Source organism: Crocuta crocuta, unplaced genomic scaffold, assembly GCF_008692635.1.
Source record: "Crocuta crocuta isolate KB4526 unplaced genomic scaffold, BGI_CrCroc_1.0 scaffold132, whole genome shotgun sequence".
In the NCBI taxonomy this organism is placed as follows: Eukaryota; Metazoa; Chordata; class Mammalia; order Carnivora; family Hyaenidae; genus Crocuta; species Crocuta crocuta.
The window spans coordinates 302094-320202 of NW_027528611.1; the positions used below are offsets into that span (position 1 = coordinate 302094).

An 18109-nucleotide genomic window follows, 5' to 3' on the forward strand; every position below is an offset into this window, starting at 1 on the left:
CGCCCGCCCGCCCACCAACTGCCAACTGGTTGCTAAGTGACGCCAGCGCGCAGAGGCGCGTGCGCGGCCACGGCGGTGTGCGTGAAGGCGGAGGCNAGAGGAACATCGTTGGGGTGAGTAGCTGGGACCTCGCAGGGGAGGTGGGGCCTGGCCGCACCTGCTGCGCGGGCCCTGGGCGCGGAGACGCGCTCCCCCACAGCACCCGCGCGCGCCGCTCCACGCCCCTCTGTCGTTTTTTCCGGGGGCGGGGAAGGAGCGGAGACGGGGGCTGGCGAGGGTCAGTTCCTGGGCGCTGGCGCTCCGGGGAGCGGCAGCGAGGTGCCGGTGGAGACTGTGTGGTCCCTGAAGGTGTAGTGGGAAGTAGGTGTCTGGGGGCGTTGGGGTGGCTTTGCCAGGCTCCCGGATAGGGGAGTCGGAATCAGGAGAAGCCCAGGTTCCAAGCGCAGCCTCGCAGCCTGCCTGAGACGAGGTTGACCGCGACGAAGAGGAGGGAAACCGGGGTCGTAGGGCTGGGATTCGGAAAGTTTGGCCCTGCTAGGCCCTTTCTCGCCCCTGCCCTGGCTGGGCTCCGAGGAGGAGCCGGTTGTTATGGAGAGAGTTGTGAATCAGTGCCTGCGTGCGGCGTCAGACACACCCACGACCTGGGGAAGGCGATTGTCAGTACTGATAGGGGGCGGTTAACCTGTTGCCTGGGGTTTCCAACTTCTTACGTATGTGCACGTGCCTCGTGCACGCATACAACTTTGCATACAACTGGGCGTTCTATCGCATTGTTGCTACAGGTTTTAAGGCCAGGGGGCAGATATCCATCCTAAATTCTCACTTCACTGTCGACTCAAATCAGCTGTTTTGTTTCTCAGAACCCTGTTGTGCTTCTGTCATTACTAGGGCCGAAAGAGTATGGAGGCACTGTTTTTTGTTTTCCTTATGAGTAGTGCAGACTTGCTATTTTCAAGGCAGAAAACACAGATTCTGTTCACCGTGTGGGCTGGAAAATGGTGGTGGTCAGAGAAGCCTGAGCGCGAAGGTGTAGCAAATCATCAGCCCAGTGCCCTCAATGGGCTGGCTCCCTTCGTGGGTCCATGTGTGGTGGTTATAGTTGCCTTTCTTGGGAGAAAGAGTATTGGAGATAGGGAAGAAGTTGGTATTTTCTGACTTTGATTAATGTGATGCCTAGAACAGAGGTAGACTATACTGAAATTTAATCAGGATCTGTGCAAGAAAATTGAAGAAAAATAACTTGAAAGCTTTCATTCAGCTCTAGAATTTTTGGTTCAGTTTGATAACCAAGGATCTGTAAAGTATGCTTGCTGCCTGAGGTGCTTACGTCTTGGAACCAATAATAACCTTGCTATGTAGCACTTAGTGTACTGGAAAATCTGTCTCTTGCTCACCGGACTGTATTAGCTTTTAGGACAGGTACCATTCCTTTTTTATTCATGGCCCTATCTTTCAGCACCTACAAAAGTTTTGACACAGAGTAGGCATACAATAGGTATTTGTTATGTATTATACTGTGTATGAGTGTTTATCAATGAATTTAGCTTAGTCTATCAAGGTTAGTACATGTACCCCCTCCACCCCAAATCATGTTACATGTGGGAGGAGGGTTGTGGGTACGAATGACATGGGAAACCTGGCTTACTTTGATTAAGAGCAGATAGACTGGGAGCACCTGGATGGTTCTGTCAGTTCGACGTCAGACTCTTGATTTTCTGCTCAGGTCAAGGTCTCACTGTCATGAGATCAAGCCCTGAATAGGGCTCCACGCTAAGCGTGGAGCTTGCTTAAGATTCTCTTTCTCTCCCTCTGCCCTTCTCCCTTGCTCATGCTTTCTCTTTCTCTCTAAAATAAAAATAAAAATAAAGTAAGTTTTAAAAAAGTGCAGATAGTCTGGGCACAATCGGTTAAGTGTGCTTCTTGATCTCAGGTCTTGATTTAGGGTTGTGAGTCAAACACCACATTGGGCTCCTTACTGGGAGCAAAACCTACTTTAAAGAAAAAAGAGCAAATAGTTTGCCATGTGTATGCCAAGGTATGAGCATATGTATGTCAAATCATTTTGAAACCAAATGAGGCATTGTGTAAACAAGTGCTATGTGAGGTGCTATACTTTAAGAGCAGTAGAAATTTAGAAAAGGTAGGACCGAGTTAATGAATGCTTTGGAAGAGGTAAGGTTTGATTGGGACTTTAAAGAGCTATAAAATTTGAATTAGAGAGGAGGTGAGAAATCATGTTGAGAAAATTGTGTGAATGTGCTTTATGAGGAAGATATTAAGGAGACCTACATGTCTGGTGAGTGGATTTGAAGGTCTCTGAGGGAGATCTTGGAGAGAGAAGGTTTAGCAGGTGGGAAGGGAAAGTGTTAAGACTAAAAGCACCCACTGATAACAGGATAGGGCCTGCTTGCTGGGAGGGGTGGAAGTTGTGTTAGAATTAGAATAGTCTTAGACAAGAATAAGTGTTATCCTTAAAATTAAGGTATATTATGGTTGAACTAGGATTGGGTTTTGTATACTTCTGATTTCAAATACTAATTTGAATAAATGGCTCACTAATGTGAGTGAATCTTATGTACTTAGCAGCGCTTGTCCCCATTTCTAAAATCTACCTGATGTGCTTGGGCCTTTCCACTGGAAATCTGAAATGATGTACCCAAAGCAATTATCCAGCTATTCTCAGTGACACAGTTTTGCTTGGGATTATCTCTTAGAGTGCTCTGTGAGGTTTGTAGTTACCTCTGATTCTGTAAAATATACAAGTAACGTTTGCTGGGAAAGGAGTCTGTTTGAAGAAGGATGCTTAAAAAGTATTGACAAAAAGATTTGAGAAAATTAAAGATGTTGCTGCTGAGTATTGAACCTTTGGTCTTTATAATATCTTTTGTTGTTACATGAAATTCTTCAGGCTCATTAAACCTGAAGCTGAATTGCTAACCTACCATGTGTAAAGTTGCAACACCAAATGTTGCGTTATTTAACAGCTCAGCAAATATTTATTGGGTGCTGGCTATGGCTAGATACTGTGGTGGGTGCTGGGAAGATAAAGAACATGACCATGGTAAACCCTGTGAGATACTACATGTTCATCAGATGAGACAAACCCCTAAACGTGGTATGTTATGATAAGAGTTAATCACCTTGGAATAAGTAAAATGCTGAGGGCATTGATCACTTTGGCTGGAGAAAAACGTTGATAGAATCTGGGAAAGCTTTAAAGAGATGAGGATAGAACTTAGCCCTGAAGGTTAAGTAGAATTTAGCCACATTTAAAAGGGAAAACATACATTCCAGGAAGAAGGGAGAGTGTAAGCACGGTTGCTAGAGATTAATATTAATAGGGTTTTTGGAAAACTTTGAGTTGTTTCTATTTTAAAAATTTTTAATAGTTTATTTTTGAGAGAGAGAGAGAGAGAAAGAGCGCGTGTGCAAGTGGGGGAAGAGCAGAGAGAGAGAGAGACAGACAGACAGATAGATGGACAAAATCCAAAGCAGGCTCCAGGCTCTGAGCTGTCAGCACAGAGCCCCATGAAGGGCTCAAACCCATGAACTGCGAGATCATGACCTGAGCCGAAGTCGGACGTTTAACCGACTGAGTCACCCAGGCACCTCTAATGAGTTGTTTCTTGATGAGATAGGAAAGGTATGGTTGCAGCCAAATCATGAAGGGCTTTCATTCCATTCTAAAAAGCCTAGACTTTCCCTCCTCCCACTCCACCCTCTGTGTTGCCAGTGGAGGGCCTTGTGGACTCATCAGGAAGTTAACTGGCAGTTCCTGCGCAGAACTGCATTGGTGTGGAGAGGCAGGGAGACCCGTTAGGGTATAGGTGAGAGATGCTGGGAGCCTGAAGAGGGACAGCAGGAATGGATGGATGGTAGAGAATTTTCATTGTTAAAATCTCTAAATGTTATGACCAGTTAGAGGTGAGAGAGTGAGAAGTCAAAGATGTCTCTAGCTTTAGTAACTGGTGATTATGATACATTAAATTAGAAAATACAGAGAAGGAACAGAATTGCAGTGGAGAGAAGAAATGATGGCATGTCCCTGTGTAGAGTTTGGAGAGGTCCACTGGGTGATTGGAAATTCTACTCCAGAGTTGATGAGACAGTTTAGGAATAATTGTAACAGTCTCTAGGGCCAAGGAAGTAGTACTATTTTAGGAATTAGTTAACACTGTGGGCTTTAGAATTAGGAAAACCTGCGGTCTGGTCTATTTCACTTACTGGTTGGGTCAGGTGACCTTGGGCAAGTTATTTAACATCTCTAAGCCTTAATTTCTTCTGAAAAGTGGGGTTAATAATACTTTAAAGAATTGTTGTGGAGATTAAATAAGATAGAATGGGCACAATGATTAGCACATTACTTAGCTTATAAAAGCTTAATAACTATAGCTGTTGCTATTAATAGTGGTAGGATTAGTGACAATTATAGAGGTAGTACAAGAAAATATAACCACCCAGAATAGTGGAGAAGGAGAACGGGAAAGGATAGAATGGATCTTGTGGACGTCAACACTCAGATTAAATTTAGATTGGTTCTCAAATTTGAGCATGCATCAAAAATACCTGAGGGCCAAGGATCTCTTTTGCACTGCTGGTGGGAATGCAAACTGGTGCAGCCAGTCTGGAAAACAGTATGGAGGTTCTAAAAAAGTTAAAAGTAGAACTACCCTATGACCTAGCAATTGCTCTACTAGGTATTTATCCAAGGGATACAGGTGTGCTGTTTTGAAAGGGCACATGCACCCCAATGTTTATAACAATACAATGTCGACAAAAGCCAAATTATAGTAAGAGCCTAAATGTCCATTGATGGATGAACGGATAAAGCAGATGTGGTATATAGATATAATGGAATATTACTCGGCAATCAAAAAGAATGAAATCTTGCCATTTGCAACTATGTGGATGGAACTAGAGGGTATTATGCTAAATGAAATTAATCAGAGAAAGACAAATATCATATGAATTCACTTGTGAGAAATTTAAGATACAAAGCAGAAGAACATAAGGGAAGGGAAGCAAAAATAAGTGAGAACAGGGTGGGGGACAAAACATAAGACTCTTAAATATACAGAATAAACAGAGGGTTGCTGGAGGGGTTATGCGCGGGCGTATGGGCTAAATGGGTAAGGGGCATTAAGGAATCTGCTCCTGAAGTTGTTGCATTATATGCTAAGTAACTTGGACATAAATTTAAAAATAAAATTAATTAAAAAAAAATACCTGAGGGCTTGATAAAACACAGATTGCTGGGCCACACACTCCTAGTTTCTGATTCAGTAGGTCTGAGTGGGGCTTGGGAATTTGTATTTAGAACAAGTTCTCAGGAGATGCTGATGCTGGTGTTCCCAAGACCTCACTTTGAGGACTTCTAACTTAGAGGATGGATGAAAGGAGAGAAACCGGCATAGAGAAAAACTGGTGGACAGAGAACCAGGAGAGAGGGTAGAGGATAGGGAGGTAGCAGCCTGCAGACTGCAGATCCACTGGTGTGCTTTCAACTTCTGTAGACTTCATCTTATTTCTGTCTTCCTCAGAATTTGGCATAATGCTTGGCACATAGCCTTGCTTGAATGAACCAAGCTTGAAGGCCCTTACTACTGTCTTTGTGCATGATTACATGTACTTCACATGCAGATTTCGTTCATTCTCTTATATCTCTGCTGAGTCATAGGGAAGTCCTGTTTCTAATGTTATACACACACACACACACTACAGAAAATTTCTTTCAAATAGCTGATGCATTAGCTAGCTGTGCTGACTTTGTGTTGGATATCCTACCCCTGCCCCCTTTTATTTTTAATGTCCGGAGAGTCCAATTTGCAAAATAATTGTCAGTAACAAGTGTCAGGATGATAGTCTGTGTCTTGAATTAGGCACCTTGTAGATTTACAAGGTAAGCTAATAGTATACTTCCTGTACCTTGGAAGTTTACAGTAGGATGGGTGAAGGAAAGGAACAGGAGGAGATAAGATCACAGAAATGTGGATGGAGAGGAACCTGAATGTAGGCTTTTTCCTCGTTTGCCAACATACTTTGGATTTTATGTGTCTGAGGACTTTAGCATATAGAGCAAATATTAGTTATAATCTGATAGGAAGTTAAGTGATTTACACTGTATAAGGAAATCAAACACCAGTTGTGCAAAGATATAAGCTCATTATAAAGAAATTTCAGGAGTTAACTTGTAGTTTCATGACTGACTAGTTAGCTACTCACCATGCTTCCTTGGTTCTTGTTCTCTCTCATTTATTTTTTCTGTTAATAAGTATTTACTATGTGCCAAAAACTGTAAAGTGCTGGGCATAGGGAAATAATTGCTCTGGACATCTAACACCGGCTTTAGTTAGGGGATATGATATTGTGTAAATGAGTGTGCACACGTGTTGTCAGGAAGATCTGATATCTGCATTTTATAATCCTAAGAATATATGATATGAGCAGACATCAAGGACTTGAAGTTAAATTCATTTAGCCTTACGTATGCAAGGGACTGTGGGAAAAAATATAAGATGAAAACCTGAGTGTCCTGAACTCTTTCTCTCTTGTACCCTCATATTCTATCTTGTTCGTAATCTCTCATATCGATTTTCTCCTTTCCATTCTTACTGCTTTTACCTTCGTTGAAATCCTCAATTTCTTGCCTGGATTATTGTATTAAAATCCTTAACTATAGAGCAGTGGATCTAGGACCACACTGAAGTCACCTGGTAACTTGTTTGAAGTGGAAATTTGTGGGCCTCACTCTAGACCTTCTGAATCAGAAACCCTGGGGATGGTGCCTGTTAATCTGTTTTACTGCTCTCTCCAGGTGGTTCTGCTGCAGCTAAAGTTTGGGATCCATGGAGAGGGTGTTTGTAAAATTGTAGGAGCTTTTAAAGAAATTAGTAGATACCAAAAGTGGAGAAAGAAGTGAACAATTTGTGGGAAACAGGAACATATGAACAAAGCTGACCATGGCACAAGGTACGTCCAAAAAGTGGGAAGGAAAACTCATTTGTTTCCCTCCTGGATGGCTTATTTTTCCTGTAGGGTACATAGTCTTTGGCCCAGAATCCTAAACTCACACTGATGCTTTCTTGCCAGGATACTAGCTTACATAGAAAATGTGGAGCCTTTGATGGCTTCCCTTGGGAATTCTACCAGATATTTAAAGCAGAGTTAATACCTATCCTTCTCAAGCTGTTCCAAAAAATAGAAAAGGAAAGAAAACTTCCGGACTCACTCTATGAAGGCAGCATTACTTTGATTCTTAAACCAGACAGAGACCCCACAACGGAGGAAAACTGCAGACCAATATCCCTGATGAACATGGATGCAAAGTTTCTCAACAAGATACTAGCAAATTGAATTCAACAATATATAAAAAGAATTATTCACCATGATCAAGTGGGATTCACTCCTGGGCTGCAGGGGTGGTTCAGTATTCGCAAATCAATCAATGTGATACATCATATTAATAAAAGAGAAGAGCCATATGATCCTGTCATTAGATGCAGAAAAACCATTAGAGAAAATACAGCATCCTTTTGTAATAAAAACCCGTAAGAAAGTTGGGATAAAAGGAACGTACTTAACATCATAATAGCCATATATGACAAGCTCACAGCTAATTATCCTCAATAAGGAAAAACTGAGAGCTTTCCCCCTGAGATCAGGTGCATGACAGGGATGTCCACTCTCACCACTGTTGTTTAACATAGTGCTTGAAGTCCTAGCATCAGCAGTCAGACAACAAAATGAAATAAAAGGAATCAAAATAGGCAAAGAAGAAATCAAACTTTCACTTTTTGCAGATGACATGATACTCTACGTGGAAAATCCGAAAGACTACACCAGAAGTCTGCTAGAACTGATCCAAGAATTCAGCAAACTTACAGAGTACAAAATCAGTGTACAGAAATTGGTTGCATTTTTACACACCAATAATGAAGCAACAGAAAGAGAAATAAAGAAACTGATCCCATTTACAATTACACCAAGAACCATAAGATACTTAGGAATAAACCTAACCAAAGGTGTAAAAGATCTGTATGCTGAAAACTATAGAAAACTTATGAAGGAAATTGAAGAAGACACAAAGAAATGGAAAAACATTCCATGCTCATTGATTGGAAGAATAAATATGTTAAAATGTCAATGCTACCCAAAGCAATCTACACATTCAATGCAATCCCAATCAAAATTGCATCAGCATTCTTCTCAAAGCTACAACAAAGAATCCTGAAAGTATGGAACCACAAAAGGCCCTGAATAGCCAAGTAATATTGAAGAATAAAAACAAAGTGGGAGATGTCACCATCCCAGACTTTAGCCTCCACTACAAAGCTGTAATCATCAAGACAGTATAGTATTGGCACAGAAAACAGACACCTAGACCAATGGAACAGACTAGAGAACCCAGAATTGGACCCACAAATATATAATGATACTTTATTTTTTTAAAATTATTTTTATGTCTTTATTTTGAGAGACAGAGAGTGAGTAGGGGAGGGGCAGAGAGAGGGAGACACAGATCTGAAGCAGGCTCCAGGCTCTGAGTTGTCAGCACAGAGCCCGACACAGGGCTCAAACCCATGGACTGTGAGATCATGACTTGAGCCGAAGTCAGACGCCCAACCAACTGAGCCACCCAGGTGTCCCTGGACCCACAAATGTATGGCCAACTAATCTTTGACAAAGCAGGGAAGAGTATCCAGTGGAAAAAAGACAGTCTCTTTAGCAAATGGTGCTAGGAGAACTGGACCACTTTCTTACACAGTACACAAAAATAAACTCAAAATGGATGAAAGACCTAAATGTGAGACAGGAAACCATTAGAATCCTAGAGGAGAACGCAAGCAACAACCTCTTTGACCTCAACTACAGTGATTTCTTACTCAACACATCTCCAAAGGCAAGGGAATTAAAAGCATTAAAAGCAAAAATGGACTATTGGGACCTCATCAAGAGAAAAACTTTTGCACTGCAAAGGAAACAGTCAACAAAATTAAAAGGCAACCGATGGAATGGGGAAAGAGTTGCAAATGACATATGAGATAAAGGGCTAGTATTCAATATCTATAAAGAACTCACTAAATTCTACACCCAAAACCAAATAATTCAGTGAAGAAATGGGCAGAAGACATGCATAGACACTTTTCCAAAGAAGATATCCAGATGGCCAACAGACACACAAAACAGTTCTCAGTGTCAGTCATCATCAGGGAAGTGCAAGTCAGAGGCACACTGAGATACTGCTTCACACCTGTCAGAGTGGCTAAAATGAACAAATCAGGAAACTATAGATGCTGGCGAGGATGTAGAGAAATGGGAACCCTCTTGCGCTGTTCATAGGAATGCAAACTGGTGCAGCCACTCTGGAAAACAGTGTGGAGGTTCCTCAAAAAACTAAAAATAGAACTACCCTGTGACCCAGCAACAGCACTGCTAGGAATTACCCAGGGGATACAGGAGTGCTGATGCATAGGGGCACATGTACCCCAATGTTCGTAGCAGCATTTTCAACAATAGTGAATTATGGAAAGAGCCTAAATGTCCATCAACTGATGAATGGATAAAGAAGATGTAGTTTATATATACAATGGAATACTACTTGGCAATGAGAAGGAATAAAATCATGCCATTTGCAGTAGTGTGGATGGAACTGGGAGGTACTGATAAGTGAAATAAGCCAGAGAAAGATAGATACCATATGTTTTCACTCATATGTGGAGCTTGAGAAACTTAACAGAAGACCAGGGAGGAAGGGAAGGGGAANGGGGTTGATGGGTAGGGCAGGAGAGAGGGGAAGTGGGTGCTGGGCATTGAGGAGGGCACTTGTTGGGATGAACGATGGGTGTTGTACGTAAGCCAGTTTGACAATAAATTATATTTAAAAAGAAAAAATATCTGTATCTTTTAAAACTTGCGTTTCTGTTGTCCAGCATAACACACAAACAGAAAAGTATGTGGAACACAAATATTGCACTTAATGAATTAGTTTAAAGTAACATCCAGTTTATTGCCACTCAGCTTAGGAATAAAACACTGCTGGGGGCACCTGCATGGCTTCGTCAGTTGAACATCTGATTTCGGCTCAGGTCATGGGCTCGCAGTTCCTGAGTTCGAGTCCCACATCTGGCTCTCTGCTGTTAGCCTGTCAGCGCTCAGAGCCCGCTTTGGATCCTCTGTCCCCCTCTCTCTGCTCCTCCCCCACTTGTGCTTTCTCAAAAATAAACATTTAAAATAAAACAAAAAACAAAACCAAAAACACTGCTGGTCCCCAGGCACTCATCAGGTGCCCCTTCCCCGGCCCTTCCCAATCTAAGCCCCTCTCCCAATTGTAAACACTGTTCTGACTTTTATAATATTACTTCCTCTTAAGTTTTTTTTTTTTTTATCCCTTAAGTATACACTTTAAATACTTCTAAGTTACTTGGCCTAGTTTTGAACTTTATATAAATGAAATCATAAGTGTATATTCTTTGTGTTTGGGTTGTTTAATGTTACATTTTTGAGATTATTCATCTTGTTGCATCAGATAATTTTTTCATTTTCACTGCAGCATAGTATTCCATTTCAGGACCATATAATTATCCTTTCTGCTTTTGATGGACCTTTGGGTTATTTCTAGGGCCTTTTGTATTTTAGCTAGGATATTCTTGTACATGCTCATGAACATATTTTACCTTAGCGTATAATAGTGTAGAATTACTGAGTCATATGTTATACAGGTCTTTAATATCAGTAGATAATAGCAAATTTTTCTAAAGTGGCTAACCCATAAATATTTCTACTTATTTTTGAGTCTTTATATTATCACTTACATCAAGCCATCTAATACTTATACTATAGTTTCCAGTACTTTGCTGAAGTCCTGAAAAGAGAAGGCAGCCTAATGAAGAAATATCCTTTGTAACAAACACCTCAGCCAAATCAACTCATTACTTTTTTTAAAAAAAAAATCACTTTTTGAGGAGGTAATTTATGGGCATCGTACAAAATTCAAAAATACAAAAGGGTATACAGTGGGAAGTAAGTCTTCCTTTCATTCTTACCCAACAGACATTCAGTTCTTCTTTCTGAAAGCAGCCACTGTTACTGCTGATCTATTACTTTGTTCAACAAGTTTTTATTGAGTGCCACCTAAACACTAGGCACTGTTAACAGTGTTTGGAGATAGAGAAGTGAATCAAAAGGCAAAGATCTGCTCTCAGGGAGGCTTCCATTCTATTAGGGGTGATTAAAAGTAGTAAAGATGCCTTTATACCTTTTCAGAAATATTCCGTGTGTATATGGTGTATTTTGTATTCTTAAACATAAATGTCACATACCACATTGCTGTCCCTTGCTTTTCCTCCCTGTATCTTGAGGACTGTTCCATATCAGTATATGAAAAGGGTGCCTCATTCTCTTTAGCAGTCCTTACAGTGTTCCATTGCATGGTGGAGGTCAAGAAGAAACTGCAGAGAATGGAAATGGGCATAAAATATCCCTGACTGCCCTGTCTAGTGCACTCTTCCAGGCTATCTGTACCTTTCATTGTCTTTGAGCTGTTTTATAGCTGTAGATTGTAGGAAACTGATAGTAATGATTCTTGTCCACAGAGACACAAGAGGATTTTTGGTGGAATGCAATCAGATGTTGTACTGAGGATATTGACTACATCTAGTTGATATTGATTAAATCTATTTGTAAAGCAGTGTTAGTATTCCACATGGCATGTGTGTGCGTGTGTGTGTGTGTGTTCTTTGATGTCTTCTTTGAACTGATTATAATATCTTAATGGTTCATTAATGATTTAAATAAAATCATTAAAGTATAAACCATTTGATAGGGTTTATATTTGTATGTGTCATGAATGAAACAAATACCTTTTAACAGATATAATAAGTTCCTTCTCGGCCATTTTATTTCTTCAGAAAGCAGTTCATATGAGTTTTAGACAGTTTTGGGCACCAGATGAAGCAGTACTTTGTGATGCTTTGACAAAGAGATTAATGGATGAGACAGTTTTGGTAGATCTTCCATCAAGCATTGTGACCTAGTCTCTGCCCTCAAGGAGTTTATAGTCTCGTGGAAGAGGAGGAGAAATGGTGGCAGATGAAGTATAGCATGGGTACTGGATAATCTACTAAGAAGATAGCTAAGATGAGGTTTCCCTCAAGGTGGGAAGGAACAGCATGGACTTGGTTTCCTCACAGGATTTGTGCTTTTTTCACAGGCTCTTTGTCTGTGCTTGCTGAAGTAAAACTGGGAATCTCCTTCTTTTTGATGCTTGGTGCTAGTGTACTTGTTTTTATGCTTATTGTGGAATTAGTCAAGTCTTGGGGACTCCAGTGGAATCCTGTGGCTCCAGTTACCAGAGAAGTGGTTTGTCTGTTCTTACAGATGGTGGCATTAGCGGGAGAATATAGTGGAGTCACATAGTTGGGGTGGGAGTGGGTTAGTGGTTATATTCTAAAGTCAGGATGACGTGTAAAAACCAAGTACTGTGAAAATTTTCTTTAGAAAACCCTTTAATGCCTCCAAAATACCATGTCATGGTTCTCTTAATACAGGAAATGTCCCTAAATAAGCTAATTTGGATTATGAGAATTTAATTTTACTAGAAGTTTTGTTTGATACCCCTAATGTGGTTTATTAACACCTCACCATTACTAGCCATTCCTGGCTTGCCTCTAAAACACCACTATGAAACTGTCTTTGCAGTTCAGTAACGGTGTTTGATAACGTTCTCTTAGTAATCATCTTGTGTTCAGTTATGTTGTTTGCATTGATTTCTTTGCTCTACTGTTCTGTCACCCCTCCAATAAGGTTTAATTACCCAAACACTAACACATACTCTTTGTTAACTACTGAGGAATTGTGTACCATTTATTTCAATGGTATTAAATTCTTTTGATGTGAAAAAAAATCACCCTCTCAGAGGTTCTTTCTTCATGTTTGTTTATTTTTGAGACAGTGCAAGCTGGGGGAGAGGCAGAGAGGGAAACAGGATCTGAAGCGGGCTCTGTGCTGATGGCCTGACAGCAGCAAGCCCAATGTGGGTCTCGAACTCCCTAACCAGGAGATCATGACTTGAGATGAAGTGAGACTCTCAACCACTAAGCCACCCAGGTGCCCTGCCCTCTCAGAGGTTTTAGAGGAAAGGTTAATTTTCCTAAGGCAGGATAACTGTTCTACCACCTCTCTTCCTCTCTGTTGTCAGTGTTACTCTTAGGCCTTCAGTTAAGTTTTTTGCTGCCTCCACTTATCAGTGAGACAATTCCCAAATCACTCATATCTTGTTTCAGCTTGGCTACAGTAAGGAGCACTGAATGGAATCATTGAGTCTGTAGTGATGGGTAGCTCCCACTATTTCTGACTCCTCCTTCAGTATAAGTAATTAAATTCACATAAACTAAATTTGAGTATGATGTGACTCTTTTGTAGTAAGAATTGGCCTAATTCAGATGGAATTGGAGAGGAGATTTCCAGGCAGCTTCCCTTTCAACCATGCAAACATCTGTTGATGATCTGCTAAGTTATATCAAGTGCTATGAATACAAAGGAGAATAATTTATGTTTTCTGCCCACAAAGAACTTGTAATCTGGGTGGGCGGGTGTAGATTTATAGGTAGATGATTGTAATATAAAGTGGTGAGTGCTGTGAGAATAAGATATCCAGACTGTTAGCTTAGAATCTCTATGCCATGAATACCTAGTCTATCAGTATTTCTGTGGAGACTTCTGAATAAACACTGGTGTTCAGAGAAGGCTTCCTGGTGAAGCTGACCCCTCATTAGGCCTAAAGAACAAGGCCTTACTTCTGCAGGTGGTCAAGGGAATATGTATTTTTGACAGGGAGATGGCAAAGTGTGTCAGGGTAAGTGGTGTTGCTGAAGCATAAATTGAGAGGCAAGGCATCCTGAGAGAGGAGGCTAGAGTGGTAAGCAAGGGTCAGTTCAGGGAGGGCCATGGATGTCCTGTCTGTGAACTTGTATACCATTCCAGTGACCATAATATTATAATTGTATTAATTATATAATTACTAAAAAGCCATTTGTTAAGCATGTACTATATGCCAGGGTCTATATTAAGTGTTCTATAGTTATCTCATTTAATCCTCCGGGACTTTCAGAAGTGAAAATATGGAGGTGCAGAAAAGTTGAGTAGCTTGTTCAAGGTCAAGTCTAAGGAGTAAATCAAAGAGGAGATTCCAAAGTGTAGAGGTCTGACTGCAGAGCTTTTTAATTGGAGAATCATTTAAAAAGTGTTAAGCTGGGGAGTAGCTTGATTGGTTATTGTGCAAGCCGAGTGGATATGGAACTGAGGGGAACAAAATGAGAGGTGGGGAGAGTTTGGAAGCTGTTAAAGTAGTGCAGGTGAGAGACAATTGAAGCCTGAACTAGAAGTTACTAGATAGGCATATGAGGGATGAATTAGAGGAATAATATTTAGGAGGTAAAATAAGATCTAATTAATTGATTACACAGCATGGGGTCAGGGAAAGGAGAAAGTCAAGGGAAATGTAGAGGTTTTTATCATGGGTTACTTATGTGGCAATACTGCATTTTAAGGTAAAGTACACTGGAGGGAGACCTGCTTTAAGACCTGGTATTGAGTATGCTGATTTGAAGTGCCAGTGAGGATATGTGGTGGAATCATATTGCAGGTGCACGAATCTGAAATACAGAAGAGAGGGAGTTCTGGCTTAGAGATGGAGATTTGGAAGTTGGCAAGTAGTAGTTGAAACCAGGAGGATGATAAACTCACAAGGAAGGCATAGACTTGGGGAATAGACTTCTTAAAGACCAGGAAAGAAGAGACTCCCGTGAAAGGAGAACCAGGAGAGGAGAGTGTCACAGAGGCTAAGGGGGTAGAGTTTCAAGAAGGGTGTGTTCAAGAGTGTCACGTGCTACAGCGAGATCCAGTATGGTAAGAATGGAAAAGCGAATCTTGGGGATTCCAATTCAGAAATCATTGATGACCTGGGTTAGAGCGGTTTCGGTGGGGTGGTGGGGTGAGACTTCAATGGATTTAGGAGTGACTTGGAGTTTAGAAAGAGGAGGCCAGGGCTGTGGAAAATCTTTTGAAAAGTTTGAGTAAAAACTGGAAAACGGATTAGAAGCTACATGTGAGGTGTAAGAGTGAACGGCTACCTCTAAACCCTTCATACCCTCAACCTTGGGAAAGCTGATTTGGGCTCAGTTCAATAAGTTGATGGTTTTTGAAACCTTTGGAACCTGTAGACTCAAATCCTGAGAGCTGGGGTCAGCTGCTTCCTGTGTAGTCTCCCAGTAGTCCTTCTGTACCGGAATGGACTGTAATTTGGTCTAATTTGTTGTTGGTGCAAGGTATATGTCCAAAAATCAACACCAAAGTGCACCATCCTAAGTGATATTTTGGGGAAAAAAAAAAGGATGGGAGAGATTAGTAGAGGAAACCCTGGGAAGGAAAATGTATCAACCATTGTACTGTGTCCTTCGCTTGTCTTACTTGATATTTTATTGTATCCTCATAGCCACCATATTAGAGGTGAGGTTATCCCTGTTTTCTCAATGAGGAATTGAGATCCTGTAGTCTTATGTCTCCCTATCTTACCGGAGCTTCTGCCACTGATGACTGTGACCCTGGACAGATTTCTCAGTTTCTTCCTCTATAAAAAGCTGTGGTTTTGATCCTTAAGTCCTTTCCAGCTCTAGGGTTCTAGGCATCTGTGACTATTTATTAATAGTGTTGCTATTTGGGCATGAAAAAAAAAGGCTATTCAGGGAATTTCCCCCCTCTCAGTGAATTAATAACTTAATAGTAACACTGTCAGGTTGTTCAGACTAAATAATTTATTTTCCCATCACAAAGTGAGTACCCATTATGTATGTGGCCTTAGAAGGCTACTGTAAAATAAATCAAGTAAATAGGCTTGGTGACAGGCTCTCCATCAATTGTTACTAGCCCTGGGCACATGGGCAAATAGCTACCTAGAAGATTGTGTGATGATTTTAAAGTGTGTTATAGGTTAAGTGCTAAGTATTTTTATTAATTTAGGAAGTACTTTGGCATGTGGCCTTTAAAAATTACATTATTATATTATCATAAATCTTGATTAAGGCAACAAAACGTATTTACTATGGCCAGCTTCACAGCTGGGGTGAAATATTTTATAGCGTGTATAATGAGCCACTAGATGATGGTGATTCTCTGTTCACATCTGAAAGATGAGAGTTGGGAAATGAATTACAGGCTTTAAAAGGCTATTTAATTGTGAAAATTAATTTCAAGAACAGTCTCATGTGCTCAGTGAGTACTTAATAATTGAGGAGGAGGAGGGAAAAAAGGGAATTATGAGGCTTTCAAACCTTCTAACATCCATTTTAGAAAAAGGTTAGGAGAAAAATATAATGCTAACCTGACTTTAAAAGACATGCTCTACAACAGTGACGAAAAGAAGCAAAATTAACCAATACTAGGCATTTTAAGGGTTAAATATTCTCCCAATTTGAAGCCAGTGTGTTCTAGGTACACTGTGCTTAGCAAGCAGATGTTTTCGTGGAATCCCTCAGAGGACATTTTGAAAACTTATAGGGGCATTTTTGTTTTCTAATGTGGTTGAAATATTATTTTATTATAAATTATTTTCTTTTTTTCCCCTTATATTTTAGTTAATGTATTATTTTAAGTGTTTAGTAGGTTCTAAGTCTCTCAATTTTATTTCAAAACTGTGTGTGGGGTGTGGTTAGCAAGATATTTGTTACAAAAAATAAGCTTTGAGTCCGATGGGGTTTATGGCCATTATATTAGTTTTCTATTGGTACCTAACAGTGAACCACAAACTTCCAGCTTAAAGTAGCAGCCATTTTTATCTCACAGTTTCTGTAGGTCAGAAGTCCAGGCACAATATAGCTGTATTATTGCTTGGGGTGTCCCCAGGCTGAAATCAAGGTGTCTGCAGAGGCTCTGATCTCATCTGAGGCTCGGAGTCCTCTACCCAAGCTCATTGGTGGTAGACAGAACTCAATTCCTTGTGTTCACGTGACTGAGGCCCTCATTTTCTTGCTGGCTGTAAGCTGGGCTGGAGGGTCACGCTTGGGTCCTAATCACGTGACCTACTCATAGTCTGGCAACAACTTCCTCAGAGCCAACAGGAGAATTCTTCCAGTCTGCTTACACATGCTCATATGCACACACATGCACGTGCAGACACACACACACACCCCTATATATGTTAGCCTAATCACATGGACGTCTGTGGGGATTGATTATACAGGATGCATACACCAGGGAGTGGAAATCACAGGGACTATCTTATAATTTTGCCTGCTGCACAGACAGTGGTATCAAATCTTGATACCTCTATCTCTTATCTATGTCAATGAAATTCACTTATTTGAAACAGGATCCACTAGCTACTTTAATCATTTGCATAGGTATTGCCTAGGCACTGAGATGAGCAGGGTAGTCTTTGCTCCCATGAAGGTTATCTTCTAGTGATAGGTTCAGTGAAGAAAATAAAACAAAATGGAGGGTTGGAAGTGGGTGGGTGGGAGTTTGGTGTCCCTTTAGGTGAGGTGATCAGCAGACACCTGAATGGTGAGTACTCGTGTGGTGTCTGAGGACAAAACATTCTGGTAGTGGGAATATAATGATAAGGACCCTGAGTTCAGAGACAGGCTCGTCTGTGTTTAAGGAAAGCAAGACCAGAGTGGCTGGACTAGAATGTATGAGGAGGAGGGTAGGAAATAAGTTCAGGGAGGCGCTTAGGTCATGCCTCATGCAGAGCCATGTTAAAGGGTATGATTTTTATTTAAAGTGAGATAGGAAGGTGTTGAAGAGTTGTAAGCGATAGGGTGACCAGTCTGATACACGTTTTCAACAGATTTGTGTTGAGAAATGGCCTGTCAGGGGAGGGCTGATGTAGAAACACAAAGAGATGAATTCTGTGAAGGAAATGATTACAGTGTATAAGTGCAGATGACAAGGGACCCTGACTAGACTGAAGTCAAGATAGGCTGCCTTGAGGGAAGGGCACCTCAGTCACCCCTGGGAGATGGGAGGTGAAAGAGGAAAGGTAGTCCCAGAAGGGGAACAATTTATGCCAAGGCTCGATGACATAAGGGAGCTTGTCAAGTGAGGGAGTATTAGG

General features: G+C 41.0%; 1 protein-coding gene across 5 annotated transcripts in view; it reads left to right on the forward strand.

Moving 5' to 3' along the window:
• The first annotated feature begins 102 nt into the window (after positions 1 to 102).
• The window catches only part of BTBD9 (BTB domain containing 9), a 404299-nt gene continuing 386292 nt past the window's right edge, over positions 103 to 18109 (forward strand). For 4 of the 5 annotated variants that reach the window (XM_077754863.1, XM_077754865.1, XM_077754866.1 and 1 more), the window contains exon 1: positions 103 to 113. The gene's annotated coding sequence lies outside the window, so the exon portion shown is untranslated. Of the gene's footprint in view, positions 114 to 312; positions 361 to 18109 lie in introns of those variants that run through there. The other variant, XM_077754864.1, reaches the window with a different exon arrangement.